Raw genomic sequence first — 17,980 nt, forward strand, 5'->3', positions numbered from 1 at the left:
CAAAGTTGGAGGACTTCCATTAAGTACTGAGACTACTATAAAGCTGTAGTAATTAAGACAGTGTCACTGGTACAAGGATAGAGCAGAATAGAAAGTTCAGAATCAGATCCACATATATATTTAATATATAATCACCTGACTTTAGACCAGCACTGCATATATACATACCATGATTCCACTTATAAAAACTGCAAGAACAGGAACAACTAATCTTTGATGAAAGAATTCAGAATAGTGGTTATTTCTTGGGGAAGAGGTATGACTGGGAAGGGGCACAGAGGAACCATCTGCATGCTGGAAACATTCTATATCTCCCTTGGATTATGGTTGCATACAACTGCATGTATTGAAAAACGTATAAGGTTTGATCCCTGCTCCAGGAAGATCCCACATGCCACGGAGTAACTAAGCCCGTGTGCCAAAAAAAAAAAAAAAAAGAATGTAAGCCAGAGTTTGACAATTTTTTTTTCTTTTTTTTTTTTCTTGGCTGCGCTGCATTGCATTGGAAGTACAGAGTCTTAACCACTAGACTGCCAGGGAAGTCCCCTTGACTCCATTTTTTGATGTTTGACTGCTGACAGCTTTTAAGCCTCATCCCTTTCTTTTCACCTTCTGCCCCACATCTGGACAAGCTGATAAGAAAGCCTGGGTACTTCCTACTTTGGTGCTGATGGAAAGTTCAACTCACTCAAGCCCCTGCTCTAGCATGGGAATCCTTACCCCAGCCCCAGCCCCTACCCACCATAAGGATTCCAAGACATAAGGATTCTTTCCTGGTTCTCTCCAGCCACTGTTGGACCCATTTGAGAGCTTTCCTGATATTTCCAATGTCTCATGATGTAAATAATAAACTCTTTCATAACCTCTTGGTGTGTGTATGGCACTATTAGCCTCAACATCCAAACCAAAATTTGACTTCGGAGTCCATTCTCTTTCTGCAAAGACCATAACAGAGGGAACATGATTTTGCTCTTGGTTTTTTTTTTTTTTTTTCTGCTTAGTTTTCTGCTGCATCCTCAGCACCTACAACGATGCCCTGCGCATAGTAGTTACTCAATAAATATGTGATGAATAAATGAAGAGCTATTTGGTAAGTGCAAGGTTAGAAAATAAATAATTTGAATTGGTAGAAAGACAGATGGGAGGGTTTCAGTAGAAATCTCAATGTACATGTCTGAACCAAAAAAAATTAAGACTCCCAAATCAAGCATGAGCCACAGAAGGCGTCAACTATAGTGGAACTATATCCATGGTAGAGTAAATCTACTTAGCGTTATGAAAAAAGAAGACATCTGGTAAATGAAAAAAAATTGCATGATTTCTGGGGTAAAGATGTCAGGAATTTCACTTCTTATTACGTGAAGCAGCAGGCAAACCTGTCTCTATGGAAATACTCCGCCCTCTACTAAGCACGGTGTATTTCTTGTTCAAAAAAATTTAAAAATAAAAACAAAAAGCAAACAAAGAAACCCTGCTGCTCTGTAGCCATTCTCATTGTCCTATTCATAGAATGTTGTGTTCAGGGTCAGCTTAGTGATACTTCATGAAAGAGGACTGGAACTCAAGAGGCAGGAGCTTGGACCAAGGGTAGGGCAACCATGGCTGAGTTAGTGGGCAAACACATCGCTGATTGGAAATCCTTCTGTCAGAATTGGGGGACTCCTCTGGAATCTCCAGTGAAGCACCAGCAGGTTACAGTCCAGTTTCTCTGGAGAAGATTCTTCTTTGTTGGGCCCCAGGATCTAGCCACACAGCCTTCCCTGTTCCCTGCATTTCCTCACCTATGAATGGAGCCCCAGTGTAAATCCTTTGTCTTGGAAGAGTTTAGCCTCCCCCTAGATGTATGGTGGCATCTCTGTAATGTACAATGTATGTCTGATCTGCTGGTGCTGGTTACTGGGGAATATCCAGACTCCTTAGGGTCTGGCAGGCTGCGAGCAGGAGGGAGGCCCAGTGCTTATCATCCGCCTTCACATATGGGTCTTTGTCTCTCTACGTAAGAATTACACAAAGTCTGTGCCTATGGAATGAAAATGCTCAGACTCACTGAGAGGTGCTCTTAGGATGTCCACTAAATGAGGTCCATGGCGACGGCTCACAAATAGCCTTATTTGACCCATAATTTGATCGGGTACAGAAGTATGCACTCTTTTTTGCAGGCAAAAAATTAGTGTAAGAATTTTTAGAATCACAAGAAGGAAAGGGTCCCACTCTTGGTCCCCATCTCAAACTAAGAGAAAAAGTAGAAAAAACTACTTCAGGCAGAAGACCACCCAATATCCCAAAATGCAAGTCACTTTCCTTACAGTTTTACATTTTTCTCATTTTATGTTTGAGGGTAGGACAAAAATCTAGAGATGCTAGCCTTGAATGTGACTAAGATGCAGGATTTGGGGGAGGGGTTATACAAATAAGGCTACACCAAAAGTTTGCTTTCCAAAAATAAAACAAGATCATTTCCAAGGTGACTGTCAATAACGGCCACTAATGAAAGTTCAGAGTGGTATGAGAGCCACTTTTGGAATGGGGTTTCTGGGATGCAAGGTCATTAGCAGTGCCAGAACTCTTTGAAAGCAGCTGCAATTATCTGAGCTAATATTTTCTTCATTAACTCCTAACTATCCTATCAGAAAACAAGGTTTGGATATTCATTGCTAGCAGTTACTAAGCACTTAGGGATATTGAAGTCACCGTATTAAATGTTTTACATGCCTTGCCTTAGCTAAACCTCACAATCATCCCATAGGGTAGAAACAGGAGCACAGAGAGTTTAAGTTACCCAACTAACAAGATATGAAGCTGGGATATGAAAACAGGATCCACCCTCTTGACCACTACTCATTCTGTCTCTGGTGGCATAATACGTATTGAAATTCAGCCCTGAAGGTGGAAAAATTCAACCCACAATTACCTGAGCATGTGACCAACTGCATTCCACATCTCGTTTCAGCATCTCATGTAAACTTTCTTGATCCCATTACACATGCCTGTGTGGTGGGTCAGTACTGTGACTGACGTATGGAGAAAGGTGACATTGATCAGAGGACTCTGACGCTCAGCCTGAAATTTTGCCCTGACCCATCAGCAATGTCTATTAAGGGTATAGGTTGAGATGAAGGTAGCATACTTGCCAAGAATGTGCTATCCCCTGTCTAATCCAATCCCATTGTGTTACAAACAATAGAATTGAGGTCCAAAGAGAGAAAATAAGCTGCTTAAGGTCACATGAGTAGGAAGTAGCCAAGCCCAATAAGAGTTCAGGTTTTCTTGATTCTAAATTTGTAGCTCCTCCCATGAAGTCCTGCAGTCTTCTGCTTGTAAAGCAACATCCTAACCTCTGCTCCCTATTTGACAGTATTGTGAATAACCATTGTGTCAATGCTCACAAAGCGTCTTTAAAATCCATAAAGCCTGGATTTCTAGCAGGGTGTTACGAAGATCAACAGCAGCAGCAAGCCATTCCATACCTGCAAGTTTTATCTTTTGGAAAGGTTCATCTTCAAGAGAATTATATAGTCAGGATACTTCTTCCAGTAAAACTTCCCAGGCCTTTATCACCACAAAGATCTTTGCTAATCAGTCTTACTGGGGCACCACTTTATAGTCATGTGAACACGTAAGTGCCTACTTAGCAATGGCTGTCTAGTGGCCAAAAGTAGTTAATGCCGCTTTCTAAGGTGCCTAAAATTACCCCCAGGGAACAATTTTAACACTAGGAAAATCACCCTCGCTCATGTAACTGTCTAGCAATTTGAGGTAGGAAATCCATCAGCTCTTCAGGGTCCCATGATCATTTTTGTAATTTGCCATTTGGGGCAGTAGCTAGCACTTAAATGCACCCAAAAATGAGCCTAATTTTGTTTTGTGCCCCATCTCTCACTCCAGCATCTATTACAAGTCCAATTTTGCAAAAAGCATCATCCTAATGCAAGCATCACTGAGAAGAGAACAGACGGACATGAAGACAGAGACAGATGTACCTTTGGATGGGAGTTAGGTGTGGAATTTCACGCCACCAGAAATAAACAGTAATTCTGACACCAAAATTAGTCGTTTGGAAGGGCATCCAAGGAATATTCAATGAATTCAAAACTTTCACAGATGTTGGAGAAATTGCTCACATAGAATGCTCTTCGTTCGTGAATTTAGCTTGAATTTGTTATAAATTTTAAAGAGCTTTTATCTGGTTTTCTGGTTCACTAGCTGAGCAGGTCAAGAGTGACCCCAAAAGTCTTATTTATTTTTTTTTCAAGAGAGACTTTGATACCTCAGAGAGGTAAGTTTTGTGCCTAACATAAGGTCTTGCATACAACAGGCACTTACTAATTTAAATATTTATCATAAGTTGACATTGAGTCTGTGCTAAGCACACTATCTAAGTACTTAGCACTAGGAGTTTGCCCGCACAGTTTTTCTCTTACTCATCAACAGTGTCTACTTCACCTGCGGTTGTGAAGATTGTCTTCATATTACAGGAGAGCAAAGTGAGATAACTCAGCCCAGATCACACAGCTAATAAGCTGGTGAAGCTGGGACCCCAAACCAGCCCCTCTGGTTCTAGGACATCCTAAGCACCACATTGTATTTCATGAGTTAGATAAAATCAGACATTCCAGTCACTGAATACTTGGGGAAGACGGCATGTGAATTGTGTTCACTCGTGAGATGTTACGATGGCCCAGTGTACAATGTGTTTTAGCTTTAACCTTTGAAATCAGCTTTACAGAAGATTACACAGTTTTTGAAATGTCATTTCTTGTCAGTTATTTATGTGTCATCACATAAGGGCTTATGCCTTTCATATCACTTTGCACTATCGGATGGGTTGCTATTCCGCTTACAAAATGGAAAACAGATCAGTGACAGGAAGGAAGGATGAAATAGGAGATAAGAGTAAATACAGAAGTTTGATAAAATCCCCACCCTGCAATCACCAAACCAGCCCTGCTATGTTATATGGAGGGAAAAAGCTCTAATTCAGCTTTCCCTGGTCAGCCACGTCATCATTAAAATGAAGACAAGGAAAAATACTGAAGGAGTCTTCCTTTTGAAAATTTGTTCCCTGAGTAACATCAGCTCATCTCCCACCCTTTGCTTTTTCTGCAAGTCCTGACTTCAATCTGCCTCCTGCATCAGAACTCAGCACCATCCTATCATCCTACTGTGGACAGATTAAAGCCTCTCTGAAAGATAACCATAGTGATGAGAGGAGGTTTCCTTGGTTCTTGTTCTAACTTTCGGGTTCCTCATCAGAGTATAGCTCAGGCTCTGCCAAGAAACACAATAAAAAATGCATTAACCTGGCTCAAGAAACTGGTATCTTTGGAATGAGAGAAGGGTTTCCTATATGCACTGTGCTTCCTTCTGTTCCAATGTTTGCTCACCTTCTGCGGTGACCATGTGATCTGGTGAGAACAGGCTGTGAAGAATTCAGCACAGCATGGTGGTTTGAGCAGCCACTGCTCAGAACCACTCATCCCCACCAAGGCAGTGTTTTTTTTTCTATTTCATCAGAGAGAAGTAGACTAATTTGATATGAGGATAATTTTCCTGATTGGAAACATTGAAGGAAAAGCCATCTATTTCCCAGTGAATATGTTGAGCAGGGACTGGAAAGGATAGAATAGCAGCTGTCAATTACTCAGCAGCAAATTCATGATAACAGGATTTTTATATCCTCCAAGTTAATAGGTGTCAAGCATGTTTGGTGCAGTAGTGGAGCCAGGAATCTAGGCTCCATTGATCAACTCAATACCAGAGGCACCTGACCCAAGATGTTTTAAGAGGACCCCATTAGAATTAACAATGTCATAGTCTCCAGATGCTGTTGAGTGATATAAATCCTGAGGAACAGGTTGGCAACTCTATCGGGGACAGTGGAAGAGCTGGTTTTGTCTCCAGAGGACGTTGCCATGGCCTCTGTCCAGCAATAAAAGAAAGAAAAAACTTGTATGGGGTTAGCCAAAAAGTTCATTCGGTTTTTTTCCTCAAGATGGCTCTAGTAGCGCTTAAACTTCATTAGAAACAATTTTGTTAGACTGTATTGTGACAGCTGTCATATCAGCATGCATTAAAAAAAAAAACATCAAAATTGGTGTATTTTTGTGTAGCCATTTTAATATTGAAGATGGAAGAAAAAAAGCAACATTTTTGGCATATTATGCTATGTTATTTCAAGAAAGGTAAAATTGCAACTGAAACCCCAAAAAAGATTTGTGCAGTGTAAGGTGCTGTGATTGATCAAACGTGTCAAAAGTGATTTGTGAAGTTTGGTGCTAGAGATTTCTTGCTGGACGATGCTCCACAGTCGGGTAGACCAGTTGAAGCTCACAGCGATCAAATCTAGACATTTATTGAGGACAATCAACATTATACCAAGCGGGAGATAGCCAACATACTCAAAATATCCAAATCAAGTGTTGAAAATCACTTGCACCAGCTCAGTTATGTTAATCGCTTTGATGCTTGTGTTCCGTATAAGTTAAGCAAAAAACACCTTCTTGACCATATTTCCACATGCGATTCTCTATTTAAACTAACAAAAACGTTCCGTTTTTAAAACAAATTGTGACGGGCAATGAAAAGTGGATACTTTACAATAATATGGAATGGAAGAGATCGTGGGGCAAGTGAAATGAACCACCACCAACCATACCAAAGGCCAGTCTTCATCTAAAGAAGGTGATGTTGTGTATATGGTGAGATTGGAAGAGAGCCCTCTACTATGAGTTCCTTCCAGAAAACCAAACAATTCCAAGTACTGCTCCCAACTAGATCAACTGAAAGCAGCACTCGACAAAAAGCATCCAGAATTAGTCAATAGAAAACGCATAATCTTCCATCAGGATAACACAAGACCGCATGTTTCTTTGATGACCAGGCAGAAACTATTCCAGCTTGGCTGGGAAGTTCTGACTCATCCACTGTATTCACCAGATATTGTACCTATGGATTCCCATTTATTTCAGTCTTTACAAAATTCTCTTAATGGAAAAAATTTCCATTCCCTGGAAGACTGTAAAAGGAACCTGGAATAGTTCTTTGCTCAAAAAGACAAAAAGTTTTGGGAAGATGGAATTATGAAGTTGCCTGAAAAATGGCAGAAGGTAGTGGAACAATATGGTGAATATGTTGTTCAATAAAGTTCTTGGTGAAAATGAAGAAAAAAATGTGTCTTTTATTTTTAAAACCAAAGGAAGTTTTTGGCCAACCCAATATATTTGACTTTCCAAACCTCTAAGTCTCACCATGGCATAAATGGCATTCCTTGGTCAAGCTAAAGCAGATTAGAGCAGAAATCTCAGGAGTCACTCCTCAAGTTCTTAGATCTCTGCTACCAAGCTGGGTGCTGTTGGCCAAGACAGGCTTCAAAAGTGTGGCTAGAAATGGATACAACTTAAAGGTGATACTGAATATATATGAAAGCAGGTGATGTTGAGCCCCACATCTGCAGCATCCCCCCCAAAACCCACCTTCAGGAAGCACTTGCCTTGGCCTCTCTTCAACTTCCCCTTATCAGCCTGGGAATTGGTCACCAAGGCGCACAAGTGCCTGGATGGGATGCTCAAATCTGTCACACAAGTGATAAGAGCCCCAGAGATAGAATGCAAGGGAGTTGCCACCACTGTTTGGTAAGCAAGAGAGTTTGAAAAAGTATCACTCTCAGATGAACTGAAGCATCTGTTCAAGGGGAGACCCACTGGTCTATAAAACCAGACAAGTAGGATATAATATTTCAGACAGAGAGGGATTCCCATTGTATAAAACACCACGAAATTCTTTGTTGGAATTGCTACATTCACAGAAGGTCAGTGTTCCCTCTGAAGTTCCTCTTAGCAGAATCTGAGTTGGTCTCCACTTTTGGTCTTAAAGCTGTTGGGTCTCTTTCGTGCTATCTCACCAGAATGGAAGCAAATAAACACATGTGACACAGAATTTTTCCAAGTTCACCTTTTTGTTTTCCTTTTTTCCATAATATCTACATGGATATGAAGAAAGGGGCTGGAAGCTTCTCTTTGCCTCTGAGCTGACTCCCTGTCTTTCTGCCTTGCTCCTTATCCACTAAAACATCTCCAAGCAAAATTTCCACCTTTCAAGACTGCTGGAAATCAGCAACTGAATGTCATTGGGGGATATCAAATGCTGGGATCTGGCAAAACCCTTCGCACATCTGGTCAATTTGTTTTGTGTTGGAAGGACATTTAATCGATATCTGTCTGATTCGCTTACACATGTATCATCCAAAAGTCATTTTGAAAGAACCATTTCACTCCCAGGAAACTTTTATACATCTGTTTCTAGAAATATATGAGATATTGTAAATTTTCTGGCACCAAGAGAATAACTATTCAAATCCCTCACACATCAAAATCTTCAGGAAATGCAAGATTTAGGACAACTCTAAACATATAACGTCATATAGATTCTTGCATTACTCCTAAGTGCACACATAATGATCCCATCTTTTTATTTTTAAATAGAACCAAAAGCAGCTATTAGAAGAAGAAAGTGAGGGAGCTGACCAATTCCCAACCAACCAGCTTCCCAAGTTCCTTAAATATAAAACTTTGCATATTCCCTACGTCCCCAAGGAAGGGCCAGTTCAGATTATAAATAGACAGAAATAATCTCATTTTATTTCTCAAGAAAACTATATTTTCAAGACTCTCCATTTTTGGCAGAACATTTGGGCCTCATATTAATCTACAAATATATCTCTGTCATGAAAGATGCACTTAAACATGTTTCAAATAAGAAGTGTTAAACTTAGAGCAAAAATAAACTCTTGGAGATCACTCAATTCACCAGGTTTTTGCTTTTGTTTTTAGTCACAGTGGTCCAACAATACATTAAAACTCCTCATAAAAATAATAATAACTAATATCAGTTAACAGATTTCAACCAATCAAACACTGTATGAGCACTTACCCTCTGTGACTTTACCTGATCTCCGTATGCACCTTATGAAATAGGTCCAATTATCACATCCATTTCATAGAGACGGAAACGCAGCCAATCACACTGCTTGTAATTGACAAAGATGGGATTCAAATCTACTCTGTCTGATACCATGGCCTGTTCTTAACACTATTCTGCCTCCTGGTAAGATGGTAACATAAACATATTTCAAAAACTCAGAAAATAGGAAACAAAAAAACCCAACCCATTCATCCACCCCACCACAATACTTCGGAGTACCTGATTATTTTACTCTGTGAAGCTCTTTCCTCGTCTGTATGGTAATAATGAGTGTTTTCTTTTCTAATTAACATTACATTAAATATTTTCCATGTTACTATAGAAAACTCATGATAGTTATTTTCTTTATTGGCTGCTTAACATGTCACGGTGTGGATGGACCATAATTTATTTAACTATTATCCATTTGATTTAGCAGTTAGGTTGTTTCCCTGTGTCCTGTAACAAAACATCCTTGAACATTACTGTGTACATAGATTCCTTCTTAGAAAGTACTTAGAATTGATTCTCAGAAATGGGATCACTGGGTGAAGGAGTTTCAATAGCTCTTACTAACTCATTACATCCCTTTCCAAAAATGTATACCAATAGGTATTTAAGACCACCTTTTCTATCACATCCTCATTAGCAGTAGGCATTATCGTCTATGTGTTTTCGCTGTTTCAACAGGTAAAAACAAAAATGGTGACTCAGCAGTGGGTAAAATTGCATTTCCATGGTCACCACTGAGATCAAATTTTTTCCATATTTAAATTATTTGATGAATTTCAATGCTCTCATGTATCAGGTGAGGAAACAGAGGCTCAACATAAAGGACACAACTAGCACTAGAAATGGTTCTAGAATCAGTATTTCCAAACAGTATATGTTAGTCAAATAAATAAATAAATGAAAGAATACATTTAAAAATGAGCAGGCACCTCATTCCAAGTTTCCTTCCACTAACTACATTGCCTTCTCTATATCCCTCTCATTTTCTTAAATTCTGAATGAATTTTCCCAAGGCTGTCATGGTAAAGTCAAAATATTGTGAGTTGCCTTCAATTCAGAGGAGCAGCGTTATCTAACATCTTAAACAGAGTATTGGAATGATCTAAGCAGACCGGGTTGGGTCTAGTTACAACTCTTACCTGTATTGACCTGACTGACCTTGGACAAGGCATGTACCACATTTTCCTCAACTATAGGAAGTGAGCACTTGAGTGAATGATTTCTCAGATCTTTGCCACTTTCAGCTGATTGTGGTTGTAAAACAGTCACATCAAGCATCAGAACAGGTCATCATTTCCCTCTACATCTGAATAACACAAAGTCATGCCACAGAATAGGAAGACACGAGACATGTGTTAAAGCCCAAGAACTTTTCCCACCAGCTCGATGCAGCAAATTGGACTGTTTTTCATCCATCGCTAATACAATGGTTCTCAGCCACATCAGAGCTCAGCTACACTGCTCCCTGTAGCTTCACATGGTCAGTGGATGATTAATCCCCTTCCGTCAAAAAGGACAGTTTAGAACATGGACTTGGGTCAGACAGACCCGGATTTGAACCCTACCTTTACACCTTCCTAGCTGGAAGGCCCTGGGCAAATGATCATCTTACCTGAAACTCAAGCTCAAATATGTGTAACATATGGACAAAAATCGTCCCTCTTTACGGAGCATTTTCAAGGATTCAAGGTCACGGTGCTTATGAAATTCTTGCCACATGCCATGCACCCTGGAACATGTTCAATAGAGGTGAGCAGTAATCATCATCTTCATCATTAATTTTATTAATAAAGCAGAAGATATTTCTCAGAATCACAAAAAGGAGAGTGACAAATGGACTGTTCCGAGGTGACTCGGGTACCCACCCACACAATAAACTCTTTAGGACAGTTAGGGATGGCCTGCTTCCTCCTTCCAGGGAACCATCACGGAAGAGCCCAGGCCTCCACAGATGCTGAAGCACCTCTCTGGGGCACATGGTCTGAAACAGCTATCCTCTCTCATACAACGAACACCCCACGGTGCTAATGGAAACTGAATTTACGTGACCCTTGGTACTTAAACTGAGCCCTGGGTCCTGGACCCAGTCTTGTTCATTATCCCAGGCTCCCATCAGCTCTTTGAACTGTTATTACTCCTAATCCTTCTACTTAGATTCCATAAAGTGGTTGAAGGCATTTTCAGAGGAAACTCCTAGAGGCTGATTCTGGAAACCCTCACCATAATTAAACACCAGAGATGCACTGAGAACCCAAGGGGCTCTAGGTCACGAATTGCCACAAGGACTGTTTACTTGATATTGCACAGAATATTCATTTCTGTTCCTCAGAGACAGAAGTATACCTTTGTTAGCAAACATGCCTGCCTTCAGCACTTGGCCGAATTATTCCTTGGATAATTGGGAGACAGAGAATTAGACGAAACTTGAAGATACGTGCTGATTAATGATTAGCTAGAGAGAACAGAAGGTCTTCTGCTCAGTGGCAGAGGGCAGAGGAGGATAATAGCAAGAACAGTCCCCTTCAGTCTCGCTGGATAATAGATGGCTGCAAAGAGACTCGGCTGCAAGGGTTTCTGTTGCCATTGTTTGTTTGGGTTTGGTTTAATTTGGTTTAGATTGATAGAGCTTGGTTTTGACTTTTCGTTTGTTTTATTTTTGCGTACATGTAAGTACATTGTCTCCTTCAATCAGTTCCCCTCCCAGCTGTCTTTATCCTCACGTAGACTGAGCACCAACATTATGGGCCCTGTGTTAGGCGTTGGTTGTATTAATTTTCAAACTTTTCCGAATATGTGAGATGCAATCATAATACCTTCTTCATAAGGTTGCAGTGAGGTTAAGGTATAAAATAGAAAGATATAAAATAGAAGAGACAGAGCCAGGATTCATTTCTACACCCTTCTTTTAACCCCCAGAAGGTGGATGCCCTCATAAGAATGAGGAAAGGAACAAGAACACTTTTTCAAACTGCACATGGCCCTGTCACTGCACATGGCCCTGTCATCGGACTTAGATACCTGAAGGTAGGTAAGCAGGAGGTTCGGCAAAGCCCCTCGCCAGAGACTGGACGTGAGATGAGAATGAGAAGACGCCCTGGAAGTTTAGAAGGTGAGAGGTGAGTCACCTATGTCTGCGGCCAGCACAGAGTCTAGGCACATGGATTGCACATCAGGTCTGATTAACTGGCAATGGTTGCTTGAAATCCTGTCTTGAGAAGGATTCAGGAGTCTCTGAATGCCTCCGGTGAGAAGAGTTTCATATCATTTATTGATGTTTGCCATGGAAGACAGGCCAAGACAGGAGAGAACAGAACCAAGTATGTCCTATAATTGCCATCTGCAGGAATCATAGCTATATTATGCTCCTAAAAAGACCCTGAGATACTATTAAGAATGGTGAAAAAGGCAATTCCCTCCTTTATCTATTCATAAAGGCGGCTCCTGCCAAACCCTACCCAGCATCTTAGCACACAGTTCATTGGCCTCATGCTTTCAACAGGTCTCTACCTCTCTAGCTTTTCAGTGAGTCCTTCAGAAATTTCCCACAGGGCAATCCTTTCCTCCAGCTGAACTTCTAGAAAGTTACTTGCAAAGCAGAGAACAATCTGGGGAAGTGGGAAATGGAGAGATTTTTTTCCCCAAGTGTAATACACAAATCTATGACAGGACTTTTTCAGTCTACTGTTTAAAAATTGGGGGAGTACAGTACCTCAAAGAGATTTGACCCCTTAATCCAAAAACATATGGATTCCATCTTTCTGTCCCACTATAGACATGAGGCTTTAATTTATTCAACAAACATCTATTGAACCCCTATGTGTGCCCAATATTGGTCTAGGAACTAAGGACACAAGCATGTATATTGGTGGTTTCTTTTCTTGAGAAGTACATGTCTTGTGAGAAGGCAGACAGCAAACAGCAAAACAAAATCAATCAAGGCAAGGCCATGGTACAGTCTGTACAACATGTTAAGAGAACAGTGAAAAGAATGCAATCTGCTCCAGTGAGGGGCTAGGGAAGGCTTCACAGAGAAAGAAATCATAAGACCCTTGGAACTGGATCTTAAAGCACCATAGGAATTTTCCAGATGAAGAGGAAGGATGAACATAGCATGCATGGGGGCAGGCAGGGATGAAAGGGAAGAGTGAAAAAGCTTATTTTGGCTTCAGGGTACTCTTAGGAAGTGATGTGAATGGTAGCCAGATTGGACCAACGTGGGAGTCATGCTTAATAATCAATAGATGAGCACTGACCCCTCTCCACTGGAGTTCTGATAAGTCCTCCACTGCATGCCCTATCCTTTTACCCTAATAGCTGTAACAAAATTGAGGAAGTCAAATTTACCAGGATTCCTTTGAGGGACGGTGTGCATTTGTCCAGAAAAAAAATTCCTTGGCAAACTACTTATAGTTGAAGCTGAGATTCCCAAGGAGCTCGATGAGTGCAGAACTTTGGATTCAAAAGAACAGGGAGGCTTTGGCACTAGAGAAGAAAGAATGAGAAAGAATGGGAGAGAAAAACCCAGGAGAGTACAGACGGTCCAGTGCTCCATGAGAAGATCTCCTCCCTGTTGCCCATCTGTAAAGTCTACCAAAAAGTAAAATAAAGAATAGACAAAACCTTAGATCAGAGCAGATTTCTTGGAGAAGTTGAGTTCTGTGTTCTAGCAACAGAGACTGAAATAGGAACAGCCCATAGGAGGCGACAGAGAGCACCATGAGACGCAGCTGCTCCACAAGGCTGTGGAACTTCACCAGATCCTGAAGGGGCAAGAGACCTCAGCTGACATCTGCATGATAGATCCTAGCGTCTGAAGCATGGAAAATACAAGAGGAAGAAGCACCACGTCAATTCTGCAGGTGTCTCTGCTTCTGTCTGATAAAAGGTCAACTGCTGTAGTCTGCCTTTGGTATTAGGACAGGTGTCAACAAATGTCTTCAAACAGCTGCGTGACTTGGGCTGGCTCGCTGCGGATGTACAGTGACTACTGAAGGTGGCAGACATCAGAAGTAGTGACCACCAAGGCAGTGTCACTAAAGATGTATGTTCAGGGACTTCTCTGGTGGCGCAGTGGTTAAGAATCCATCTGCCAGTGCAGGGGACATGGGTTCAATCCCTAGTCTGGGTAGATCTCACATGCCTCGGAGCAACTAAGCTCGTGTGCCACAACTATTGAGCCTGTACTCTAGAGCCCGTGAGCCACAACTACAGAGCCCGCATGCTGCAACTACTAAAGCCTGTGTGCCCTAGAGCCCGTGCCCTACAACAAGAGAAGCCACCACAATGAGTAGCCCACAGACAGCAACGAAGAGTAGCTCCCGCTCTCTGCAACTAGAGAAAGCCTGTGCGCAGCAATGAAGACCCAACACAGCCAAAAATATAAAAACAAAAAATTAAAAACAAGAAAACAAAAGAAAAAAATAAAGATGTTTGTTCAGTTCATTAAACAGGGCATTACAATGTGAAGATTTATTCCAAACATCTTAGAGGCCCCAGCCTCAGAGACGCCCATTTTGTATTCTAAAGAACTAGGTTGATATGACCAGCCCGCTTCACCAGTATTAACTATAAGAACAAGTTCATTAAAAAGCAATGAAACAAACTACCACAAAGACTGTCATGATTAAAAGGTCTGCTGAGTTCTCTTGTTGGTGAGCGCCGGGACAAGCCAAGAAAGAGGCGGGATCTAGAGTAATGAGGAGTTTTAAAGCCCTTTGCAAATTGCCTCTGATCAAAATACTTTATTATCATAATCACTTCTATTGCCAATTTGGAAATGACAATCTGAATGACAAAGTGCTCTTGAAATGTTTAAAAAACAAAGATCACAAGGGGAAGGTGCTTGGCAGAAATCTGCATATTGCATAAAGCCATAAGTCACATTTAGACTTTGCCTCCTGGAGTGAAGACGGGGTGTGCAGTTTTATCCTACTGCTAGGAGCTATGTGTTTTTCTTTCTTCCATTTTCTTCCTTCTTTTGCAGAATGCCTACAGGACTGCCCATCCCCAACCTCGAGGCCCTACTCAGCTGTCCACTTTCACACACTCTTAAATGCACAGACTTGCTACAAGGACACTCCTACAGGGCACCACACCAATCTGATTCATTGCTGCAGTCTCAGGGCCCTGTGCTGTGGCAGGCACACAATGAACAGTTATGATCTTTCTGTCCAGACCCTGCCTCCGCGCTGCCCACTGCCCGCTGGGACGGCAGCAGCAATCTTCCCTTTGCTTCACCACGTGACCTTCCCTGACATCCCTTTACCCTCCATCCCATGCTTGGGCTGCTATACTCACCCTCTCACTTACCCTTCTGTGCTCAACTTCCAGTGGCCTCATCCAGGAGACCCAGTGTGGTAATATTGATGGAAAGAATTCCTCCCTGTAAAGAGCCCTGTTTTGTGGAATGAGTATCCTTATAAGCTACTTGGACTTGGACACTGAGGTCCTCTAAGAAACATACTTGAGGCAAAAACTGGCAATCTTTTTTAACTTTTGTTTTGCTCCTTGGGTCATAACGACAGAAGGCAAGGTCTAATTGCTTGCTGCTAAGAGGGGATTTACAGAGTCTGGCAAGAGGAAGGAAAAGAGGGAAAATAAGGTGGTTGCTAGAGACAGAAACTAGGATGGATAGAGAACTAATGAGAAAGTCTAAAGGGAATTTTGTTAAGACTCTGCTCTGTAGTGAGCCGTGTGATTCTTCTTCCAGACTCCCACCAATGGTCTCGCTAAATATCTCCATTTTTCATCTGTGCATGTGGAATTAGCAGTTTAAGCTTCAACTCGGGAATGGTGTAAGAAGAGAAACTCCCCAAGGGAGGAATGCCACGTCTGGATACACCCACCACGTACGTATCACTGCGATCAAGCCCAAACCCCTTAGGCCGGCATTCAGGGCTGACACAGGGCCAGGAGCCCTTGACAGCAACTTGTTCAAGGTGGGGCAGAGGGTTGTGATTGCCTTTAACCCCTTCCAGGCCCCCATGAAAAGAATCCCAATGTTTATCATCACAGCCTCAGAAAGCCGTCCTGGTTCTGACCCCCATGTGTCTTTCCAAATAAACTCTCTCCATCTTACGCTCCACTCCCCACCTTACGCGTTTCACCTTACCCTTCTCTTCTTTCCTTTAGAAGAAGCTTTTTTCTTTCCCCCTAAGGTCAGAGGCCTCTTTGTATCATCCCTGTGGACAGAGCCTACATTAGAGAAGCTCATTTGATCACATTGTTTGTTCAGACCACCTCTGTGGTTCTCTGCTTTTCCTCTGCTCAGGACACCACCTTGGGCTGCCCCTTTGCTATATACGGACATCACAGACCAACCCCAGTTAAGTCCTAGCCAAGCCGCAACTCCCATCCTGACCCTAAGTCCTCCATTTAGTAGGAAGAGGAGTAGAGAGTCCTCAACACTCCCCTCCAACTTTCCCTTCTATTTCACTTTAGCACACGGCCTGTACTCCAGCCACACATTTTTCTTTCAATAAATCACAATCCTCCCCAATTCCAAGTCTTTGCTCACTTTATCATACCAGCCAAAAACTCCTCTTCTTCTCCCCTTTATCTATCCAAAATAAACCTGATCTCCACCACAAATCATTTTCCAGTCTCTACATGCTTGGTCTACTGAAATGCATCCAAACATGCCAATTCTTGTTAAGAAACCAATGGTTTCTAAACCTGGCACTAAAAACAGGGGGTAGATTCTAGTCAGTTCCAAGGACTGCCTCTTTCTTGAGAAGCTCACTGTCTATGAGGAGGTGAGAAACATAGGTGTGCAGAAGACATTGGTGTATACACAGCAGAAAAAAAGTTTACATAGCCACTGATATGGAAATCTGCCAAGTTTCTGTGTGTTTCTTAGGAAAGAGAAGAAATACATACCTGATTAAAATAACAGGAAGGGGGGGAAAAAGATGGCGGCGAAGTAGAGAGACGTGGAGTGCATCCCTCTCCACAGATGCATTCGGAATGCACGGAAGGACGCAGTCATTCCCACAGAGAACCAGCTGAACACCAGCAGACGGCCTCGGACACCAGAAAGGGCTGCGGGGAGCCTGACATAGCCGGTAGGGAGGCATCTACGAGGGCTCAAAGAGGGTGAAGCGGCGGAGCTGTGGCAGACGGGAGGGAGTGAGAAACATACGGAGGGTCCGCAGCGCAGCTCAGCGTTCCCGGACTGAGACATCGATCCGCGGCTGAACGGAGGGTCCAGGAGCGGGAGCGTGGGAACCGGAGAGCTGGTTCAGGGTGAGAAACATTGTTGCCGGTAGGGTGACGGACCGAGAGGACAGGAGGGAGGAGGTCCGCGGAGAGGAGTGCCGGTCCCTGAGAGCTGCCCGGCCATGATGGCGGCTGGAGGCTGCAGGCTCCCGGGCGGGGGGGGGGGGGGGGGGAGCCGCGCGCATAGCCTCTCTCTCTCTTTCGGTGCCTCTGCAACAGGCAGCAGAGAGACGCCCTGCGGGCCACCTAAGGCGCGCAGGGATAACAACCACCCTCAGGCGCTCGGGCGGGGCTAGATTAAAACTCCTTGCAACGCCAGCAGCAGGGAGGCTGCCGAGAGAAAAAAAAAAAAAAACCAGCATCAAAAAGAAAAAACCCCGAGAGAGGCTCAACTCTAAGACTTTCTGTGTACGCCTGAGCCACCAGCGCCCTCTGCAACAGGCACCTCCAAGCCTGACTGAAGCAACAGTGCGCCACTGCTCACTCCCTCCCAGGAGAAGGAGCCACTATTGCACCCTCTCCCTCCCCACACACCGAGGCTTACAGACGAACAATAAAGGAACCTCTGCTGGTCACAGAATAACGCAAAAAAAAAAACCCAAGGCAAGGAGAAGGACACTTACAGCTGAGACGCTAAGGAAACAGAAATAGTAGTATCAATACCTATTGAACTGGTCCATTCGGGGATCAGTTCTGGATTTTTTTTTTTTTTTTCCTTTCTCTCTTTTTTTTTTTTTTTTTTTTTGATTTATTAAATACGATCTTAGCCCTAAGGGATCTACAAGTTTTACAA

The 17,980-nt window shown here is 42.6% G+C and overlaps 1 long non-coding RNA gene across 1 annotated transcript in view; it reads right to left on the reverse strand.

Moving 5' to 3' along the window:
• The window catches only part of LOC130853674 (uncharacterized), a 90,231-nt gene extending 72,969 nt beyond the window's left edge, over nt 1-17,262 (reverse strand). The window contains exon 1 of the long non-coding RNA XR_009053842.1: nt 16,849-17,262. This is a non-coding gene — a long non-coding RNA (uncharacterized LOC130853674). The remainder of the gene's footprint in view (nt 1-16,848) is intronic.
• Between the last annotated feature and the right edge of the window lie 718 nt (nt 17,263-17,980).

The sequence above is a fragment of the Hippopotamus amphibius genome, chromosome 5 (genome assembly GCF_030028045.1).
Source record: "Hippopotamus amphibius kiboko isolate mHipAmp2 chromosome 5, mHipAmp2.hap2, whole genome shotgun sequence".
In the NCBI taxonomy this organism is placed as follows: domain Eukaryota; kingdom Metazoa; phylum Chordata; class Mammalia; order Artiodactyla; family Hippopotamidae; genus Hippopotamus; species Hippopotamus amphibius.